At 42.8% G+C, this 22,165-nt stretch overlaps 1 protein-coding gene across 1 annotated transcript in view; it reads left to right on the top strand.

The window, feature by feature from the left end:
* LOC126263543 (uncharacterized) overlaps window positions 1-22,165 on the top strand; it is a 99,617-nt gene that overhangs the window by 37,686 nt on the left and 39,766 nt on the right. The gene's annotated exons all lie outside the window — the stretch shown is intronic.

The following is a 22,165-nucleotide window of genomic DNA, read 5'->3' on the forward strand; positions in this document are numbered from 1 at the left end:
ACTGTCATGCTTGCATCTTGTTGACAATTCAAATCAGAAAAAACCAGGCGAAGATGGATTTCATCCACTTTACAAAGTTTTGCCATATTATAATAATTTGAAGGAGCGATGTATCCAGGCATATCGTCCCTCAGAAAAAGTGACAATTGATGAAGGAATTTGCCCATTTCGAGGTCGTGTGAGTTTCCGTGTTTACATGCAAAATAAGCCTCATAAGTATGGACTGAAAGTATATGCTGTTGCTGAAGCCAGTAGTGGCTATGTTGTAAATTTTGAAGTTTATGCTGGTAAGCATATTGTTGACAATTCTTCGTCTGCGGTTATTTTGCGATTGTTGTCTGACAGCAGCTTGCTGAACAAAGGCCACACTGTGTATTTAGATCGATTTTATTCCAGTCCAGAGCTATTTCAGCAACTGGCAGAGAAAGGCACTGGAGCTGTTGGTACTGTGAACAAATCCAGGAAAGGATTGCCTAAAGATTTAGTATCTGCTAAGCTGAAAAAGGGCGAAATGTCTTTTCGGCGTAAAGATAATGTATTGGCAATGAAGTGGAAAGATAAGAGAGATGTGTATACATTGTCTACAAGGCATCAAGCAACATTTGGTACGCATACTAAGAGAAATGGGTCTGTAGTATTGAAACCACTTCAGGTACTTGATTACAACCTCAATAAAATTGGAGTGGATATTGGAGACCAACGCCTGCAGTACAATCCGTTCCAGCACAGAACTGTGAAATGGTGGCGAAAATTATATTTCCATTTGCTGCTTATGGGAGTATCAAATGCATTTTGGCTGTACAATGCAGTGCACAGGAAGAATATTACAATAACAGACTTTATAACAGTGCTTGCAGTTCAGCTTGTTGAAGACGACACACTTGAATTCATTCCAAGAAATGAAGGAACTGTAGGTCGGCTAACAAAGAGACATTTTTTGCAGCACATACCTGCAACTACTAAGAAGTATGCTGCTCGTGTGTGTCACGTGTGCAGTTCCAGGAGCAAGAAACAGAGTGGCAAGGCTTCTCGCAAAGAGACACGATACGAATGTGAACAGTGTGGCGTTGCACTCTGCCTGGAACCTTGCTTTAAAATTTTCCACACTAAAAAACAATATGATTCTGTGTGAAATTTATATGTAATACTGTATACTATCAGAAACATGTAATGTAGTGCCACAATTTTGGTTAAAAATAAATCACAATTGTATTCCCTTATTCGTATGACTTTTTCTAAATTCTTAAAACATCTAAGTGATTTCTATAACTGTACCTTAAAGCTGTGCATTGTAAAGTAGTTTCTTTCACTCAGAATTAAAGTAGAAATGTGCAGCTTCAAGATGGTACCAAATTTGCCACAATCCAAACAGTAGATTTGATGCAGTAATTTTTTTAATATTGGTAAAATTGCCCGGTTTCTAGGGACGGGTGCATAAAATAGGCCTGGTACAGAGAGTGTTAAGAAACAGAACCCAGTATGTTGTCCGCGACGGCGTCTGTTCATCGGGGACAAGGGTATCGTCAGGATTGACTCAGGGAAGTCTGATGGGACCACATGTCATTTTCTGTATACAAAAATGATCTGGCCGACAGGGTGGGCAGCAATCTGCGGTTGTTTGCTGATTGTGCTGAGATGTACGGGAAGCTGTCGAAGTTGAGTGACTGCAGGAGGATGCAAGATAAATTAGACAAATTTCCAATTGGTGAGATGAATGGTATACACAGAACAATGTAAGTTAATGAAGATGCGTTGGAAAAACAAACCTGTAATGTTCGAATAAAGCATTCGTTGTGTGCTGCTTGATAGAATCACGTCGATTATACGTCTAAGTTTGACGTTGAAAATCAATATAAAATAGAATGAGCATGTAGAAGGGAAGGTGAATGCTCGACTCCGGTTTATTCGGAGAATTTTCGGAAATTTGGTTCATCTCTAAAGGAGACCACATATAGAACACTAGTACGACCCCGACTCATGCTTGAGTACTGCCCGAGTGTTTGGTACCCGCACCAGGTCGGATTAAAGGGAGACGTCGAAGTGGTTCCGAGGTGATCTGCTAGATTTGTTGCCGGTAGGTTCGAACATCATGCAAGTATTACGGAGATGCTTCAGACACTGAAATCGGAGTCCGTGGAGGCAAAGTCAATTTCTTTTCGAGCAATACGGTTGATAAAATTTAGAGAACCGCTGCAGAACGATTCTCCTGCTGCCAACGTATATTTCGCGTAAGGATTACGGAGATACGAGAAATTAGGGCTCATACGGAGGCTCCATTTGTGAGTGAAAAAGGAAAGAAAATGACTTGTAGTGGTACAGGGTATCCTTCGCTAACGGTGGTTTGCGGAGTGTGTATGTAGTGGTATGTACATGATTCGTTTTTGATCCAGAAAACGTTAGGTGAAGTTTCTCAGTCGTTGGTCGTAGCTATGGCATTATTACGATACAATAATCTTTGCTAAGTAAACGGCAGTCGCAGAAGTACCCGAGAATATACTACACTACGTGCCATTAAAATTGCTACACCACGAAGATGTCGTGCTACAGACGCGAAATTTAACCGACAGGAAGAACATGCTGTGATATACAAATGATTAGCTTTTCAGAGCATTCACACAAGGTTGCTGCCGTTGGCGACACCTACAACGTGCTGACATGAGGAAAGTTTCCAACCGATTTCTCATACACAAACAGCAGTTGACCGGCGTTGCTTGGTGCAACGTTGTTCTGATGCCTCGTGTAAGGAGGAGAAATGCCTACCACCACGTTTCCGATTTTGATAAAGGTCGGATTGTAGCCTATCGCGATTGCGGTTTATCCCATCGCGACAATGCTCCTCGCGTTGGTCGAGATCGAATGACAGTTTGCAGAATATGGAATCGGAGGGTTCAGGAGGGTAATACGGAACACCATGCTGGGTCCCAACGGCCTCGTATCACTAGCAGTCGAGATGACAGGCATCTTATCCGCATGGCTGTAACGGATCGTGCAGCCACGTCTCGATCCCCAAGTCGACAGATGGGGACGTTTGCAAGACAACATCCATCTGCACGAATAGTTCGACGACGTTTGCAGCAGCGTGGACTATCAGATCGGAGACGATGGCTGCGGTTACCCTTGACGCTGCATCACAGACAGGATCCCCTGTGATGGTGTAGTCAACGACGAGGCTGGGTGCACGAATGGCAAAACGTCATTTTTTCGGATGAATCCAGGTTCTGTTTACAGCATCATGATGGTCGCATCCGTGGTTGGCGACACCGCGGTGAACGCACATTGGAAGCGTGTATTCATCATCGCCATACTGGCGTATCACCCTGCGTGATGGCATTGGGTGCGGTCACCTCTTGTTCGCACTGACGGCACTTTGAACAGTGGACGTTACATTTCAGATGTGTTACGACCCGTGGCTATACCCTTCATTCGATCCCAGCGAAACCCTACATTTCAGCAGGATAACGCACGACCGCATGTTGCAGGTCCTGTACAGGCCTTTCTGGATACAGAAAATGTTCGACTGCTGCCCTGGCCAGCACATTCTCCAGAACTCTCACCAATTGAAAACGTCTGGTCAATGGTGGCCGAGCCTCGTCACAATACGCCAGTCACTACTCTTGATGAACTGTGGTATCGTGTTGACGGTGCATTGGCAGCTGTACCTGTACACGCCATCCAAGCTCTGTTTGACTCAATGCCCAGGCGTGTCACTGCCGTTATTACGGCCAGAGGTGGTTGTTGTGGGTACTGATTTCTCAGGATCTATGCACCCAAATTGCGTGAAAATGTAATCACATCTCAGTTCTAGTATAATATATTTGGTCCAATGAATACCAGTGTACCGTCTGCATTACTTCTCGGTGTAGCAATTTTAATGGCCAGTAGTGTAGAAAGTACGAAACAGTATGATGTTTGATAGTAGATTTTGTAGAGTGCCAAGTAGGGAATGTGTCGTTTGGATTCGAACCATCAGAGATCTTTGTGTGGGCTAGGAACATAACATTTTTTTTCCATTTTCTAGTTGTTTGTGGTTGTAAGCATTAGAAGTGTGTTACTGCAATTGTGATGATGTTTATTTCCGACAAAGGCACCGTGATTGCATCTCTATTGTTCGTTTATCAACGACAGCTACTCGCAATACTTGCCGAAGGCACACTTTATCAGTTTGCACCGCAACAGCGACACCGACTGCGAGGGACATCACCCGAAGATGTTAGATAACGACTAAAGTCCCCAGTGAAGACAAATTACCGAGTATATGTGCAGGACTCCGAGACCTCTGTTCGCGGACGAACAGTTTGCTTCTAAACAGCAGTACTAGGGTATGGCCTTGAGAGGGACTGAGGGATTGAGGAGCCTGTGATAGAGCTTCAACCTTCGCAAACGTCCCAGAGGCTAAAACAGCGAACTCGTTATATTCGGGAGAAGAAGGAAGCAAATCCCCATCGGCAAACAAATTTTTAGCCTCACCGACATCAATCCTGCTGAACAGTGGAAAGCTCGACTTGAAATGGCTAATTTCGCATCCAACTTGCTAAGTGCTCTGTTTGTAGCAACCTCGCTTTTGTATCTTCAAAAATGGTTCAAATGGCTCTGAGCACTATGGGACTTCATCTGAGGTCATCAGTCCCCTAGAACTTAGAACTACTTAAACCTAACTAACCTAAGGACGTCACACACATCCATGCCCGAGGCAGGATTCGAAACTGCGACCGTAGCGGTCGCGCGTTTCCAGACTGAAGCGCCTAGAACCGCTCGGTCACTTCAGCCGGCTTTTGTATCTTCATCAGTGCAGTACGAACTACTGTCAAGTGTGTCGCAGAGAACACCTCTACTGTATCTAATATTAGGGCTTCTGCCCTTTCCACTCATGGAACATAAGTTCGTAAATGCTTTTCATCGTGCTGTACCATACACAATGTATAGGGCGATTGCATGCTTTCAAGGCGAATTTCATTGATAGAATCTTCTCACGTTATTAGTTGAGTCGCGTCGTATTGTCGCAATGTTTCAACAAGTTTCCTCTTTTTCACCGTCAGGCAAGTTGTCGGATTCACGCAGTTTGTTCCTTTACAGCTGCTGGACCACAGACAGTTTTACCGAGGTCCCAACTCGTGGGACAGCGGATTCCAAGTGAGCTCTGTATGGAATGAGACGTTAGGAAAAAATACATCCGGAACCTTCTGACGTAAAAGTGGTGGAACCAACAGACAGAACCAGGATTCGAACCCCCTTCACACCCTGTCGGAAAGTGAGGGGGTAGTGGGCCCTGGGGGAGGGTGGGGGAAGGGGGCAGCATCGGCCGCGACATCTTCTCCGGAGGCGTTCGACTGGCCCATCCATTTGACCTTCGGCGGGTGAGTCTGTCGTCCAATAGCTATAAAGGAACAAATTGCACGTGTACCTGAGATTTGGCCTGAAGAGCACAAGTAGGAAACTCGTCGAAACATTGCAACACGACGCCACATCTCGGCTGATAATTGGAGAAGAATCTATCAACAATTAGGTTTTACGGCCCCTGTGAGAGGAATACATAGGAGTCTCTAGTATATTCTTTGATTCCTCATTTAGTACTGGCTCTTAAAACTTCGTAAGTTTTTGTGGGATGGTTGACATATATCCATAAGCATCCTTCATTTCGGGTTTTCAGTTACCACGAGTGAATATTCATGATACCTTTCTTTTTTTAGGTTCAGTATGCACTATTGGTAATGTATGGTACAGACTCTGAGTACCTGGGAAATATTTTTAGGAGGGATGGCGCGAGTGTTCCTTCAGCAGTCTGTTTTACAGACTGCCATACCAGTGACTCAGTCTGCAAACTTTCTTTTAACTACAACTGAGGCTCTGTGACCTTTCCATTTCGTATCTCCACACACGGCTACACTCAACTACTTGTATTTTCTGAACGATACCATTTGTAACTAACTAAAAGTGTACTCATAGGATGCTACTGTTGTCCGTTTTGTGTTGCAATTCCGAATGTTTGAATCAAGTTGATAATCTTTGCAACACTTCAAAGTATTATTAATATCTGACAGAATATAAATGCAGTTTCTATTTCGGATAGTACTTCGTTACAGTTTTGGCCTCATCTTTCAAATTCTGTCAGGTCATTTATGTACCACCCGAACACCAACGAGCGTAACACGCTCCCTAGTATACATCTTACACTCCATCAACGTTAACGTGCCGTATCTTCCCTACCACGATATTTTCAATTCAGTCACGCAGTGCAAAGACCAAGGTACGTAAAGATTGTTCCTCCCTACTGTAAAAACTTTATATGCGGAATGGAGTATAATGAATATTAAACGGTTGCTTAGAGACGGAAGAAGGGCGAAAGGGAGAAAAATCTATTTTATTAGTATCTCTGTAAAAATTTATCCCATACAACAACTAGCAAAGAACACCATGGCAGTCATTTGGGGAATGTTGTAATGGTAAGATTGATGCAGATGGAGCTGAGGCGGGGAGCAACTAACAGCAAGAGGCTCTACTGTACATCCACAGTTAGCCGTTGTTTTCTCAATAATTAAGAAAAATATGGCAATGTCATACAGTTGGTCTGTTTTTTTTTTCTTAATAAGAAGAAAAATATGATAGTGTAAAATAGTTAGTCTTCATAGTGCTCTGCTGATCTGTTTCGCCTGGCTAGAACATTTGCATTTACTGTTTATGGTTATTGTTAGTAAAGTTAGTTCCATGACGTCTAGCTGCGGCGGTATTACTACATCGGAGAACATATTTTTCATCCAGTAGAGACCGGTTTGTATTACACAGTGAAATGATATGAAGATTTACTCGCATTATTTTCTGTATTTATCTGCTGTGTCCAGTTTTTCAGTCACTGCTGAGAGAGTCATTTACTCCATGGAATTGCTATTTGTGATTCAGTGTTTTGTTAGCGGCGCCGAAACGAGGAAACAGCTTTGATACAATCAGATGATAATCTAGGGTCCCAGGTACGGTACTGATACCGGATAACATAGGTCTCCCAAGGGACTTTTAGTTACTCAACCACGCAAAATTATAAAAACAAAATTACTGTACCGAGCGAGGTGGCGCAGTGGTTAGACACTGGACTCGCATTCGGGAGGACGACGGTTCAATCCCGCGTCCGGCCATCCTGATATAGGTTTTCCGTGATTTCCCTAAATCACTCCAGGCAAATGCCGGGATGGTTCCTCTGAAAGGGCACGGCCGACTTCCTTCCCCATCCTTCCCTAATCCGATGAGACCGATGACCACGCTGTCTGGTCTCCTTCCCCAAGCAACCAACCAACCAACCACAAAATTACTGTTATGCCGAATTGTAGCGCTTGAAATTTCACGCTGTGTGACTTTATTCGAGCAAGCTGCCATATTTCAGAGAACAGAACGGACACAACTTTTGTTTTAATATCATGTACGAACGAGCTTAATAACCGTTAGTGTGCATTGAGTTATTTGCTTTGCGGAAGTAAAAAGTGCAGTATACGCATGATTTTACCTCAGTCTGTTGTTTCCATTACTTTATGTGAGAAAAATGTGAGCTGAGTCACGTAATACTGATGTTTTCAGAATCCATGTTAGACGGCTTGAAGGACGTCTGACCCCACGATATGTTCTAAGATTCTACAACAGGTGGAGGTCAAAGATACAGTGTGGAACTTACGTGGTTCACTTATTCATTTGTGCTTTCTTCCAGCTACTTTGCACAGTGTTTTTTCGGTGAATCTATGGTATAATTTTGGTCAGTAGAGTGACTGCCTCAAAAAATTCAGTATAGAATGAGACAGGAATTCCATGAGGCCCTGGTGCTTACGATTCTAGTGGGAGTTCGTTTCGAGGACCACTTCTGCTACCATTTTTTTAGATGAATGTGACCTATGTCTCCTTCCAGCCACATCGCACAGAAATTGGTTTGACAGGTCTGTGGTATATTTTGGCAAATACAGGAGTTAACTCAGCTACGAATTCTGCGTAGAAACAGTGGAATTCTATCGGACCCTGCTTCCTTGTTCATTTTCATCGATTTCAGCTTTTTTCCAAAGCCACTGACACTAATATCTATATTACTCATGTTACACTGAATGTTAAATTTCTTTCATCGTTCCATTTCAACCCTTCTGTAGATATTTTCATGCATAATTATGCATGTACTCGGGAATCTTTATCCGCACAGCCATCTTCACTGAGTAACTTTCAAAAGAGGAGCGTCGACTTCTGTCGTCCACTTTCTGACATGTCATTGAAGTGACAAAGCACAGTCTCTGGAAAATTAATAACTGCACTACATCTTTCTCCACTTTTTTAATTTCTTGTTAAGTGATTGAGCCGTGGCGGCTTTAACTTTGACAGTCATGGCACTTCGCTGCCAACACTGACTATTTGGGATGCCGATATCAATCCTGTTCATATGTCGCGAACTAGGGTTTTTGGTCGAGGCAGCGAGTTGCGGGTAGCGCAGCGGACGTCTCGTGCAACCAGCTCAGCAAGTTCCTGGCCGACTCTACAAGCTTAAATTTTAAGGCTCCATGAACATCACCTGTACGATTTGGAGGCAATAACACTCCTGCTTTGAAATCCTTGAAGTCAGGGCTCTTCCACATCTGAGTGGAGTTAATTTTTTTATGGTACTTCCTATCGTAATGCCACGTCTGTGTTACTGTGGAATTAGACCTGTCACATTAACGCGCCTCCTACTGACTGTGTGAGCGGTCATCGGCCAGTGTAACTGATAATAATTTGTTGTTCGAGGCCATACTCCATGAAAGTGTACAAGCATTCTCTGTGGTAAAATGAGTTGATGAAACTAAAAATGTAACATAGTCTGTCTCTAAGGAAATGCACTTCTTGTAGATGAATCTTCCCTAGCGATTGGAACTGCAGGCGCTGATATTTCACTTTGTTAATTTGCAAGTAATTTTAAAGAGTTTTAGCCTTGCAACTTGTATGTGTAGTCGTTTTCGTAATAATTTAATGTTGCATACACCCTACACATTCTCGTTTGTAGCCTTATGTGGACAAATGCCTGTTCCCTCGTGATGTGTATTGGCAGTGTAGTTCTGGCAGTCGTGCTCCTGTTTTCTGGGGCTGGAGCAGAGCCGCATTTTTTTTCTGCTGCGGCGACACTTCCGTGGTCGCACGATGTCCAGGTTGGCACGCAATCTGGTGCCTCTACCAGCCGCCTCGTGTTGGCTCAGGTTAAGTAAATTTAATTGTTTGATACGTGCCATGGCGGAGTGTCGCCGATTGATTCAGGAACTCTTGATCTACTCAATACTGTGAATTCAGCTAGCACATAAGCTATGAAGCGTATTCTGCAAGCCCAGAGTTCACTGCCACTATACTTGCTCTTTAATTACTCGTTCAAACGTGACACCATTATTACTAGGACTGGAGCATGTTAAGTTTTAATGCCCTTTACTCATGAGTATTAACTGTTGAGTTTTTAATCCACAGCCATTAGCTAACTCCACTGACTCTGGAATCTGCTTGCTTGTTGCCTGTTGGCAGTGATAGCCGCCTGCTGTATTTGCCACCTTATCTCGCATTTCGGGGGATTGTACATTGCCAGCAACAAGTCGTATACTCTTAGCTCACTTATTTGTTACATAGTTTAATTGTTAATTTCTTTGAGTGTTTTTGGGTACTTGAATTGATTAATTTACAAATTTCGGGCGTATTATAGCATTTGAGAGTTGTAGCATCGCGTTTCAGTACCTGAATAGTGTAAAATAGCGTAGTCTCCTTCTGCCGCCGAGCAGTGTGACAGCAGTGCGCAAGTAGCAGCAAGTGGCTTACTTAGCGTTCATATAAGTGTAGTAGTCAAGTTAAAAATTTGTTTCAGTGTTCTTTGCGCACTTGCTTAGTTAAATCCGTCAAATCATTGTGTAGCTTCGTAATTAGCAGGGGCAGATTTGCATTTTAATATCTGTGACGTGTAAAGTCACGTAGTCGTCGGTCATTGGTTTATTTCTTTCAAATAGTCTCTGTACGTTACTGACAGTACAGTTAGCCTTCTGCCGCCGAGCAGTGTGCCAGCAGTGCGCAAGTAGCAGCATTACTGCATTTACTAGGCAATCTTGTATTTTATTAACCGTTTAAATTTTGTGTCGAATTGTTTGTACTCTCTGTAGATTAGTTCAGACGTTCTTTGCACAACAGTATTTAGCATGGATAGGGACTGCGAGTGCTGTGTTCGGATGCGGGCTGAATTGGCTCCCAGCTTCAGGCAGTGTTGGCTTCGGTCACACAGCTTGAAGCTGTTGCCAATGGGCATCACTGTGGGGGTCAAGACGGGAGTTTGTCGGGGACGGCCAGCTCGTCCCACGCATCCCCCGACAGAACTACGGCTGTGGCTGCCCTCACTCGTGGTAGAGTGGGAGATCGTCTCGAGGTGTGGCAGGGGGCGAAAGACATTCCGGAGGGCTAAACGGAAGGCCTCTCCAGTTTGTCTGACAAACCGGTTTCAGGCTCTGTCTCCAGCAGATACTGATCTTCAGCCGGACACGGCTGCTTGACCTGTTCCAGAGGTTGCCCCTCATTCTGCAAGATGAGGGCGGTCGCAGAGGGTGGGCTTACTGGTAGTTGGGAGCTCCAACGTCAGGCGCGTAATGGGGCCCCTTAGCGATATGGCTGCAAGGGAGGGGAAGAAAACCAATGTGCACTCCGTGTGCATGCCAGGGGGAGTCATTCCAGATGTAGAAAGGGTCCTTCCGGATGCCATGAAGGGTACAGGATGCACCAATCTCCAGGTGGTCGCTCATGTCGGCACCTATGATGTGTGTCGCTATGGATCGGAGGAAATCCTCTGTGGCTTGCGGCAGCTATCTGATTTGGTGAAGACTGCCAGTCTCTCTAGCGGGATGAAAGCAGAGCTCACCATCTGCAGCATCGTCGACAGGACTGACTGCGGTCCTTTGATACAGAGCCGAGTGGAGGGGCTGAATTAGAGGCTAGGATGGTTCTGCGACCGTGTGGGCTGCAGATTCCTCGACTTGCGCCATAGGGTGGTAGGGTTTCGGGTTCCGCTGGATAGGTCAGGAGTCCACTACACCCAGCAGGCGGCTAGACGGGTAGCAGGGGTTGTGTGGCGTGGACTGGGCGGTTTTTTAGGTTAGATGGCCTCGGGCAAGTATAGAAAGGGCAACAGCCTCAGAGGGTGCTGGGCAAAGTCAGGACATGCGGGGACCAAGCAGCAATCGGTATTGTAATTGTAAACTGTCGAAGCTGCGTTGGTAAAGTACGGGGATTTCAAGCGCTGATAGAAAGCACCGAAGCTGAAATCGTTATAGGTACGGAAAGCTGGCTGAAGCCAGAGATACGTTCTGCCGGTGTTTAGAAAGAATAGATTGCATGCAACCGGTGGTGGCGTGTTTGTCGCTGTTAGTAGTTGTTTATCCTGTAGTGAAATAGAAGTGGATAGTTCCAGTGAATTATTATGGGTGGACGTTATACTCAACAAGCGAGCTAGGTTAATAATTGGCTTCTTTTACCGACCTCCCGACTCAGCAGCATTAGTGGCAGAACAACTGAGAGAAAATCTGGAATACATTTCACATAAATTTCCTCAGCATTTTATAGTCTTAGGTGGAGATTTAAATTTACCAGATATAGACTGGGACACTCAGATGTTTAGGACGAGTGGTAGGGAAAGAGCATCGAGTGACATTATACTGAGCGCACTATCCGAAAATTACCTGGAGCAATAAAACAGAGAACCGACTCGTGGAGAAAACATCTTGGACCTATTGATAACAAACAGATCCGAACTTTTCGACTCTGTAAGCGCAGAACAGGAAATCAGTGATCATAAGGCCGTTGCAGCATCCCTGAATATGGAAGCAAATAGGAATATAAAAAAGGGAGGAAGGTTTATCTATTTAGCAGGAGTAATAGGAGGCAAATTTCAGACTACCTAACAGATCGAAACGAAAATTCTGTTCCGACACTGACAATGTTGAGTGTTTATCGAAAAAGTTCAAGGCAAATGCGTTTTAGACAGGTACGTGCCGAGTAAAACTGTGTGGGACGGGAAAAACCCACCGTGGTTCAACAACAAAGTTAGGAAACTACTGCGAAAGGAAAGAGAGCTTCAATGCAAGTTTAAACGCAGCCAGAACCTCTCAGACAAACAGAAGCTTAACGATGTCAAAGTTAGCGTACGGAGGGCTACGCGTGAAGCGTTCAGTGAATTAGAAAGTAAAATTCTATGTGCCGACTTGACAGAAAATCCTAGGAAATACTGGTCTTACGTTTAATCAGTAAGTGGATCGAAACAGCATATCCAGACACTCTGGGATGTTGATGGCATTGAAACAGAGGGTGACAGGCATAAAGCTGAAATACTAAATACCTTTTTCCAAAGCTGTTTCACAGAGGAAGACCGCACTGCAGTTCCTTATATAAATCCTCGCACGAACGAAAAACTGGCTGAAATCGAAATAAGTGTCCAAGGAATAGACAAGCAACGGAAATCACTCTAGAGAGGAAAGTCCACTGTACCTGACGGGATACCAATTCGATTCTACACAGAGTACGCGAAATAACTTGCCCCCTTCTAACAGCCGTGTACCGCAAGTCTCTAGAGGAGCGGATGATTCCAAATGATTGGAAAAGAGCACAGGTAGTCCCAGATTTCAAGAAGGGTCGTCGAGCAGGTGCGCAAAACTATAGGCCTATATCTCAGACATCGACCTGTTGTAGAATTTTAGAACATGTTTTTTGCTTGCGTATCGTCATTTCTGGAAACCCAGAATCTACTCTGTAGGAATCAACATGGATTCCGGAAACAGCGATCGTGTGAGACCCAACTCGTTTTATTTGTTCATGAGATCCAGAAAATATTACACTCCTGGAAATTGAAATAAGAACACCGTGAATTCATTGTACCAGGAAGGGGAAACTTTATTGACACATTCCTGGGGTCAGATACATCACATGATCACATTGACAGAACCACAGGCACATAGACACAGGCAACAGAGCATGCACAATGTCGGCACTAGTACAGTGTATATCCACCTTTCGCAGCAATGCAGGCTGCTATTCTCCCATGGAGACGATCGTAGAGATGCTGGATGTAGTCCTGTGGAACGGCTTGCCATGCCATTTCCACCTGGCGCCTCAGTTGGACCAGCGTTCGTGCTGGACGTGCAGACCGCGTGAGACGACGCTTCATCCAGTCCCAAACATGCTCAATGGGGGACAGATACGGAGATCTTGCTGGCCAGGGTAGTTGACTTACACCTTCTAGAGCACGTTGGGTGGCACGGGATACATGCAGACGTGCATTGTCCTGTTGGAACACCAAGTTCTCTTGCCGGTCTAGGAATGGTAGAACGATGGGTTCGATGACGGTTTGGATGTACCGTGCACTATTCAGTGTCTCCTCGACGATCACCAGTGGTGTACGGCCAGTGTAGGAGATCGCTCCCCACACCATGATGCCGGGTGTTGGCCCTGTGTGCCTCGGTCGTATGCAGTCCTGATTGTGGCGCTCACCTCCACGGCGTCAAACACGCATACGACCATCATTGGCACCAAGGCAGAAGCGACTCTCATCGCTGAAGACGACACGTCTCCATTCGTCCCTCCATTCACGCCTGTCGCGACACCACTGGAGGCGGGCTGCACGATGTTGGGGCGTGAGCGGAAGACGGCCTAACGGTGTGCGGGACCGTAGCCAGCTTCATGGAGACGGTTGCGAATGGTCCTCGCCGATACCCCAGGAGCAACAGTGTCCCTAATTTGCTGGGAAGTGGCGGTGCGGTCCCCTACGGCACTGCGTAGGATCCTACGGTCTTGGCGTGCATCCGTGCGTCGCTGCGGTCCGGTCCCAGGTCGACGGGTACGTGCACCTTCCGCCGACCACTGGCGACAACATCGATGTACTGTGGAGACCTCACGCCCCACGTGTTGAGCAATTCGGCGGTACGTCCACCCGGCCTCCCGCATGCCCACTATACGCCCTCGCTCAAAGTCCGTCAACTGCACATACGGTTCACGTCCACGCTGTCGCGGCATGCTACCAGTGTTAAAGACTGCGATGGAGCTCCGTACGCCACGGCAAACTGGCTGACACTGACGGCGGCGGTGCACAAATGCTGCGCAGCTAGCGCCATTCGACGGCCAACACTGCGGTACCTGGTGTGTCCGCTGTGCCGTGCGTGTGATCATTGCTTGTACAGCCCTCTCGCAGTGTCCGGAGCAAGTATGGTGGGTCTGACACACCGGTGTCAATGTGTTCTTTTTTCCATTTCCAGGAGTGTAGATACAGGCTCCCAGGTAGATGTCATTTTCCTTGACTTCCGGAAGGCGTTCGATACAGTTCCGCACTGTCGCCTGATAAACAAAGTAAGAGTCTACGGAATATCAGACCAGCTGTGTGGCTTGATTGAAGAGTTTTTAGCAAACAGAACACAACATATTGTTGTCAATGGAGAGACGTCTGCTGACGTTAAAGTAACCTCTGTTATGGGACCATTGCTTTTCACAATATATATAAATAACCTAGTAGATTGTGTCGGAAGTTCCATGCGGATTTTCGCGGATGATGCTGTAATATACAGAGAAGTTGTAGCATTAGAAAATTGCAGCGAAGTGCAGGACGATCTGCAACGGATAGGCACTTGGTGCAGAGAGTGGCAACAGACCCTTAATATCGACAAATGTAATGTATTGTGAATACATAGAAAGAAGGATCCTTTATTGTATGATTATATGATAGCGGAACAAACTCTATTAGCAGTTACTTCTGTAAATATTTAAAGGTCATAATCATTGTTTCTGCTGGTGTGTACCAGCTGGAAGTCACATGTAAATTGTATGCTCGTATTTTGGGAAACTGTGTATTTTATTGCTTAAGGGATTATATTAAGCTTTAGTGATTGTTAAGGGCTTTCCAAAAGCCACATTCAGTGGTGCGACATGTTACACTTTCTATATTTAGGGTGGGCGTTGTCTATCTATCTGTTTAAGGTACAGTCCATGCTAGGAAACGGTTAGTACCTTTAGTGGCAGCCTTTTGTAACTCATTTTACTGGTAACACAATGTTTCTTGAACCGGCATATGGTCACATCTAACTGGTGTCACAAGTAACTTGTTAGTTGTATATGAGGACTGCGTATTCCTGGTTTCACGCTCTGTTCTTAATGGTATAAATGGCCAAAGTATGATATTAATGGACCGATCCTGTTCAAGTTCTTTAAATTATTGTGAGTATTGTTATTCTCTTGACAACGTTTTTAATTTTTAATCATAACAATTGTCATTAAGCAATGAAGTTTACTCCATGAAATGACAAATGACGAAATACATTGGTCCACCTTCCATGTGTTATTCCTTAAAATTATCCCTACTCTTGTTGTGAGTTATCAGTGATATTCGAAACCATATAGCTCGGCGTGCCGTGACGGAAGGGTACAATTTAAGTTGGAGCACCTAATTTGGAATTAAGACTCTCCCCAGACCTGTCGTCTGACTTAGAACATGTAACCACGAAGGCTGGCACTTAAAATTCCACAGTATTCCGTTAGTGCTTTAACTGCCTTATACATAACTTCTAGTTAAATGAAATATCTAGTTAAATATCGTACATCTGACGAGCTGCGACATAATCTCGAATAAGACAGTGATCCAAGAAGTACAGAATTCGTTTCTTTAATTCCAGGCAATAATCACATACAGACTGACGTCATCCTATCGATCTCGATCGACAATGTTCATCTTCAGATACAATTAAGAACAGAAGAAAATTTAATCACATCCAGTTTAAGACTTCTGTTTTAATCACACCTGGAGACGGTCATCATGTGCCGAAATGAATGCTATGACGACTACTTGTTTATGAACATAGACTGGAATTTATTAAAGAAATTCTATGCTAAATCTTTGCACTAAGAGTACATATGAATAAGGGTAATTTGTAACAAATTAATTACGCCACCAAGAGAAAATACTTAGACTTCTCTATAAAATAAGCCTACTCAATGTCAGACTTACAAAATGTTTCGGTATTTGCATAATGAACAAAATTTGCAGGTACCAAGTCTATGAAGATTTTAAAACGGTCAGAAATTGCTCTTAATAACTTTTCATTTAAGGAATGTGTGCTAAAGAATTTGAATCACGTTATAATTTTTCAGCCAATGAATGATTATTTCGTAAGCGGCAGGATTTTATTAGTAAACAGAATTCAACACTGCTGGCAGGGCCAGTTATACGCCAATGTCCTCTTCGGATTATTAAACAGGCAGTTCTACGTGTCCAAATTCGGTTTTGGAGTTCTCTGTGCAGCCTAATAGGAAAATATATGATTTAATATGGAAACATAATACTCTATGTATGATCACCTGAAGATGGAGATAAGAACGAAACCTGTCATGATTTAAACAAACAACCTTCAGTTGTGACAGGTGTTGTTTTTGTGGTCTTCAGTCCTGAGACTGGTTTGATGCAGCTCTCCATGCTACTCTATCCTCTGCAAGCTTCTTCATCTCCCGGTACCTACTGCAGTCTACATCCTACAGAATCTGCTTAGTGTACTCATCTCTTGGACTTCCTCTACGATTTTTACCCTCCATGCTGCCCTCCAGTACTAAATTGGTGATCCCTTGATGCCTCAGAAAGTGTCCTACCAACCGATCCCTTCTTCTAGTCAAGTTGTGCCACAAACTCCTCTTCTCCCCAGTTCTATTCAATACCTCCTCATTAGTTATGTGATCTACCCATCCAATCTTCAGCATCCTTCTGTAGCACCACATTTCGAAAACTTCTATCCTCTTCTTGTCTAAACTATTTATCGTCCACATTTCACTTCCATACATGGCTACACTCCATACAAATACTTTCAGAAACGACTTCCTAACACTTAAATCAATACTCGATGTTAACAAATTTCTCTTCTTCAGAAACGCTTTCCTTTACATTGCCAGTCTACGTTTTATATCCTCTCTACTTCGACCATCATCAGTTATTTTGCTCCCCAAATAGCAAAACTCCTTTACTACTTTAAGCGTCTCATTTCCTAATCTAATTCCCTCAACATCACCCGACTTAATTCGACTACATTCCATTATCCTTGTTTTGCTTTTGTTGATGTTCATCTTATACCCTCCTTTCAAGACACTGTCCATTCCATTCAACTGCTCTTACAAGTCCTTTGCTCTTTCTGACAGAATTCCAGTGTCATCGGCGGACCTCCAAGTTTTTATTTTTTCTCCATGGATTTTAATACCTACTCCGAACTTTTCTTTCGTTTCCTTTACTGCTTGCTCAATATACAGGTTGAATAGCATCGGGGAGAGGCTACAACCCTGTCTCACTCCCTTTCCAACCACTGCTTCCCTTTCATGTCCCTCGACTCTTATAACTGCCATCTGGTTTCTGTACAAATTGTAAATAGCCTTTCGCTCCCTGTATTTTACCCCTGCCACCTTCAGAATTTGAAAGAGAGTATTCCAGTCAACAATGTCAAAAGCTTTATCTAAGTCTACAAATGCTAGAAGCGTAGGTTTGCCTTTCCTTAATCTTTCTTCTAAGATCAGGCGTAAGGTCAGTATTGCCTCACGTGTTCCAACATTTCTACGGAATCCATACTGATCTTCCCCGAGGTCGGCTTCTACCAGTTTTTCCATTCGTCTGTAAAGAATTCGTGTTAGTATTTTGCAACTGTGACTTATTGAACTGATAGTTCGGTAATTTTCACATCTGTCAACACCTGCTTTCTTTGGGATTGAAATTATTATATTCTTCTTGAATTGACAGGTAGCGGATTTTATTCAACATTAACGTTTAAAGAAATATCGCAGAGTTCATTAGTAAAAAGATACGGAAAAATGAACTGGCCGACAGAGAAAGATTTATTTTCCTCGCCGTTTCTCCGTAAATTATCAGCCCCTGATGCCAAACCGGACTACATACAGCTGCCTAAGCACGCCGGCGAAAGATATTCGTACTATATTTGTTGTCTAACTTACTTGCTTAATTCATAACTTTTTCAATCAACAATGGTATGCCTCTAAGTGCCATTGCAACTCGAAACAAACTGATTTGCGATTTTGCCATCCTTCGATTCTGTAATGCAGTGTGGGTCACATATATGGAGAAAAAAAGTAACGGATTCCAAACTAGTGGCAAAAAACCGTAACAGTTCGGCTGTACATTATCAAAACAGTGTGTGATGCATATTTTGACAAAGAGATAAGAAAATCGATAGTGCTATGTGTGAATTATACCTTACTTCTATATCTATCGTCTCGTCAACCACTGCCATGAGATGTAGCAGAAATCGATAAATCAATTATTGTATTTTTCAAAACTTCGGGTGCGTGTATTTCATATAATCAAGTATCGTTAGAATTCAGGCGCGTCTTGAACACAGTTGACACCGTTTGCTCCGACATGTCACTGTTGACTATAAAAACTACGAATTAAGTATGCAAGTCTTCATTTAGTAGGAACTGCTATTAAAATGTCCAAGATCAACCACAGCTCACTATAAAGTGAAATATTTGTAGAGTAACTGTCCTGCCTACAGGAAAATTAAAGGGGCTTTCGGAGAAAAGAAAAGCACCAGTATGAATATCAAAAGCTCAGATGTAAAACCAGTCCTAAGCAAAGAAAGGAAAGCTGAAAGATGGAAGCGGTCACCGAGACACGTACTGCAAATGTGAGACTGCACGAACTATTACATGAGAGGACAGGAGCCCGACGCGATTATAGCAGCATGGTTGGAATTAACAGACTTTGAACCTAGAATGAGTGTTGGGGCTGGAAGCATGGGACGTCCACTTCATAAACCGTTAGGGAATTCCAAGATTTACAGTTTCAAGTTCAAACGTGATTGTATTTATTTAAGCTCGTGTTGACATCGAAGCATGTAAATTTCAGCAAAGAGCAACAAAAGCGTGTAGAAATGTAATTTTGAATGGAAATGTGTGAAGCACACGCTACACGATTTGAAATCCAAGCTAGCCGTAGATTGAACAATTCGTCTGCGAGAAAGCAATCAGTCTTCAATGAAATTTACATATACGAGATGACTGAAAAACAGATGTCTCAGATTTAAATGTTGGCTCTGAATATAGCTAATCATTTTATCTTTAGTCTTTCACACAATCACTGTACCAGAATTGTTATTGTAATTACACAGCAAATGATCATAAAAATTAACGCATCTGACTTTTTGATAAAACTGCTTGAAAATTCAAAGGATAGCATTTTACTGAAATCTTTTACTGGTATGAAGCCACAGAACTGATACTGATATTTCCACAAGAACACTCTGACAATCACAATGCCCTCCAATAGACATGAGTTTTGTTGGTAATTAAATTTTTTGGCATACCTGTCCACACGAAACGCTCGTCTGCTCTGCAACCTGTCACTATTAAGATAGTTAGGAGACTGTCAAAAATCAAATTCATTTACCGTGCTTGCAGTACACAATGCGAGACGGTATCCTAACAGTTTTCAGCAGAGTGTTTCTCAGTACACAATTCGCGATGTGCAATGCAAGTATGCAAACACAGTCATGAAGGTAAACAATGAAAAATGAGGAACTAAAGTTAATGACTGATAAATGCGAACAAAGACTCCACGGATAACTATGCTTCATTAAGCCATAACAACAATACGCATTTTCACAAATTTGTCACAACTAGACGAACTAGCAAAATATTTCTTAATAGCTTTCTTGTGCATAACTGCGTTTATTGAGACTTATTTCAACTATAACACAGTCCATATGCTTCACTACAATATTTCCATCATACACAACGTTCTAACAATAAGAATCTACGCAATTACACATATAAAAGACTGCATTACCTTAAATATTGGCATCGTCTTTCTTGCGTTCATATCATTTCCTCGAATTTTTTTCTCGGAACATACTCTTACAAAAATCCTTTTTAGATAATTCTGCCTCCATTACAAGGCTGGCTAGCTTCCACCCTTCTCAAACCAAGTACGTTGGCAGACTGCCCAACACACACTACTCACTGCTACTCTCTGACTCTTCGAACTTCTTGGTCTCAAAACAATGACTTACATTTCGACATTTCAGACGATTTCTATCACCAAGGGCAACGAAGTGTTCGACGGCCTTCACTTAAGGATACAGGGTACTTTTCCAGCTCATTATGTATAAATCAACACCTATTTCTTTCAGGCACTGTTTATAATGTATACGTTTTACAGATTTTTTCTTGATATCAGCTGGCCGCGGTGGTCTCGCGGTTCTAGGCGCGCAGTCCGGAACCGTGCGACTGCTACGGTCGCAGGTTCGAATCCTGCCTCGGGCATGGGTGTGTGTGATGTCGTTAGGTTAGTTAGTTTTAAGTAGTTCTAAGTTCTAGGGGACTGATGACCACAGCAGTTGAGTCCCATAGCGCTCAGAGCCATTTGAACCATTTGAACCATCTTGATATCAGGTATTTCAGCACACTTTCTAAACAAAATTAGAAGTATTTTGCATATTTTCGAACCTGATTAGTGTTATTATTAAAATTACAAAGAAATTGATGCTGTTTTTTTTCCAAAATGCTTCCTGAAATTGAGGTACCATTTAATCCAATGTTATACATTTGAAGGAGACAAAATTTTTACCAGATATGCATGACATGATGACTGAGGTACTACATCTACTTAATTCCACCTATTATGTATATTAAAAGGATAAAAAATATCAGATCTTACATTTTAATTTTTATAATTTTTTTACTAATAAAAAGGTTACTTTTTCTATAATTTAATTGAGTGTGCAATAAAGCTTAGGTCTACTACATAAGTATGGACTATTTCAAGGTACAGAACAAAATTAGAGTAACGCTTTATAAACTTTAGGAAATATTTGTACCTGAATTCTGAAAAATACAACTTGTGGAAAATAGCGAATGAAGATATGAATCCAACTTAACAGTTCCTCAGAACATTCCTGAAGTAAGGTCTTCATCCTGCAGCATGTCTTAATCTTCAAGCTTCCTCTTGGCATTCCTTTTAGCACTTCTTACTTCTTTGGTAACATGAAGAGCGAAACTTTCAGCTTCATGCACCCGTTGTCTGTCACAAGCAAACAATTGATCTTCCATATTAGAGCCACAATTTATGTCTAAATTTTTCAGAACATCCACTCTTCCTATCACTCCATCACTGAAACATATCACTGCATCTAGTACAACAACTTTTTATGTATTGACCCCTACAAAAACATTCTTGGGTGATCTTTCCCATATGCAATTGTTGAAAATTTCGTTTGTATTCTGACTGCCTCCATGAAGACATTTACTAAGCGAAACGGTCACTCAGGTTGTCAGCTTGCGGGGGTTTTGTTGTTGCTTTCTTATTCTTGAATTGAGTACAACTGTGTGAGGTGATATGACAAGTTTAATGTCGCAATATTTCTCACCAAATTACAGCTTTTCACACAGTTTTCAACTCGCCAACATAAAAACAGCGCAATGGATAACGTTTCTTGCCAACATCAAAAAGTGGAATAAGTTTATATAAAACATTGTTAAATATTAACACTCTGAAAGAACATTAACCTTAAGCACTATGTTACGAAAGTTTCATTGGATGTTCCTTTACAAAATTGCTCCTACACATACGTTATGATGTTGGTCAGTACTACGCTCAAATTTGTCACTTGACTAACCATCCACCGTAGACGTGATTGTCATGCTAAATAGTACCGAACTTTGAACCGGAATCAGACGATTTTCGTAGCATTGACCAACATCAAAACGTAAGTGTAGGAGCAATTTTGTAAAGGAACGTCCAATGAAACTTTCATAATATAGTGCTTAAGATTAATGTTCTTTCAGAGAGTTAATATTAACATTGTTTTGTATAAACTTATTCCACTTTTTGATGTTGGCAAGAAACGTTATCCATTGCGCTGTTTTTATGTTGGCGAGTTGAAAACTGCCTGAAAAGCTGTAATTTGGTGAGAAATATTGCGACATTAAACTTGTCATATCACCTCACACAGTTGTACTCAATTCAAGAATAAGCAAGTTTTCTAAGGCTTCCACTCTGTCCTTGTACCGATGCCCTTGCTAATAGGCGGCCCTCCAGCTTGAATCACCTGGCCGGGGGTTGCTGTCCTCTTTCCTGGCACCCCATTAAGTGGTCCCCAGCGTAACTCCGGCAGCACGTTTTCACTACGCTGTTGTG

Source organism: Schistocerca nitens, chromosome 6 (assembly GCF_023898315.1).
Source record: "Schistocerca nitens isolate TAMUIC-IGC-003100 chromosome 6, iqSchNite1.1, whole genome shotgun sequence".
Classification (NCBI taxonomy): domain Eukaryota; kingdom Metazoa; phylum Arthropoda; class Insecta; order Orthoptera; family Acrididae; genus Schistocerca; species Schistocerca nitens.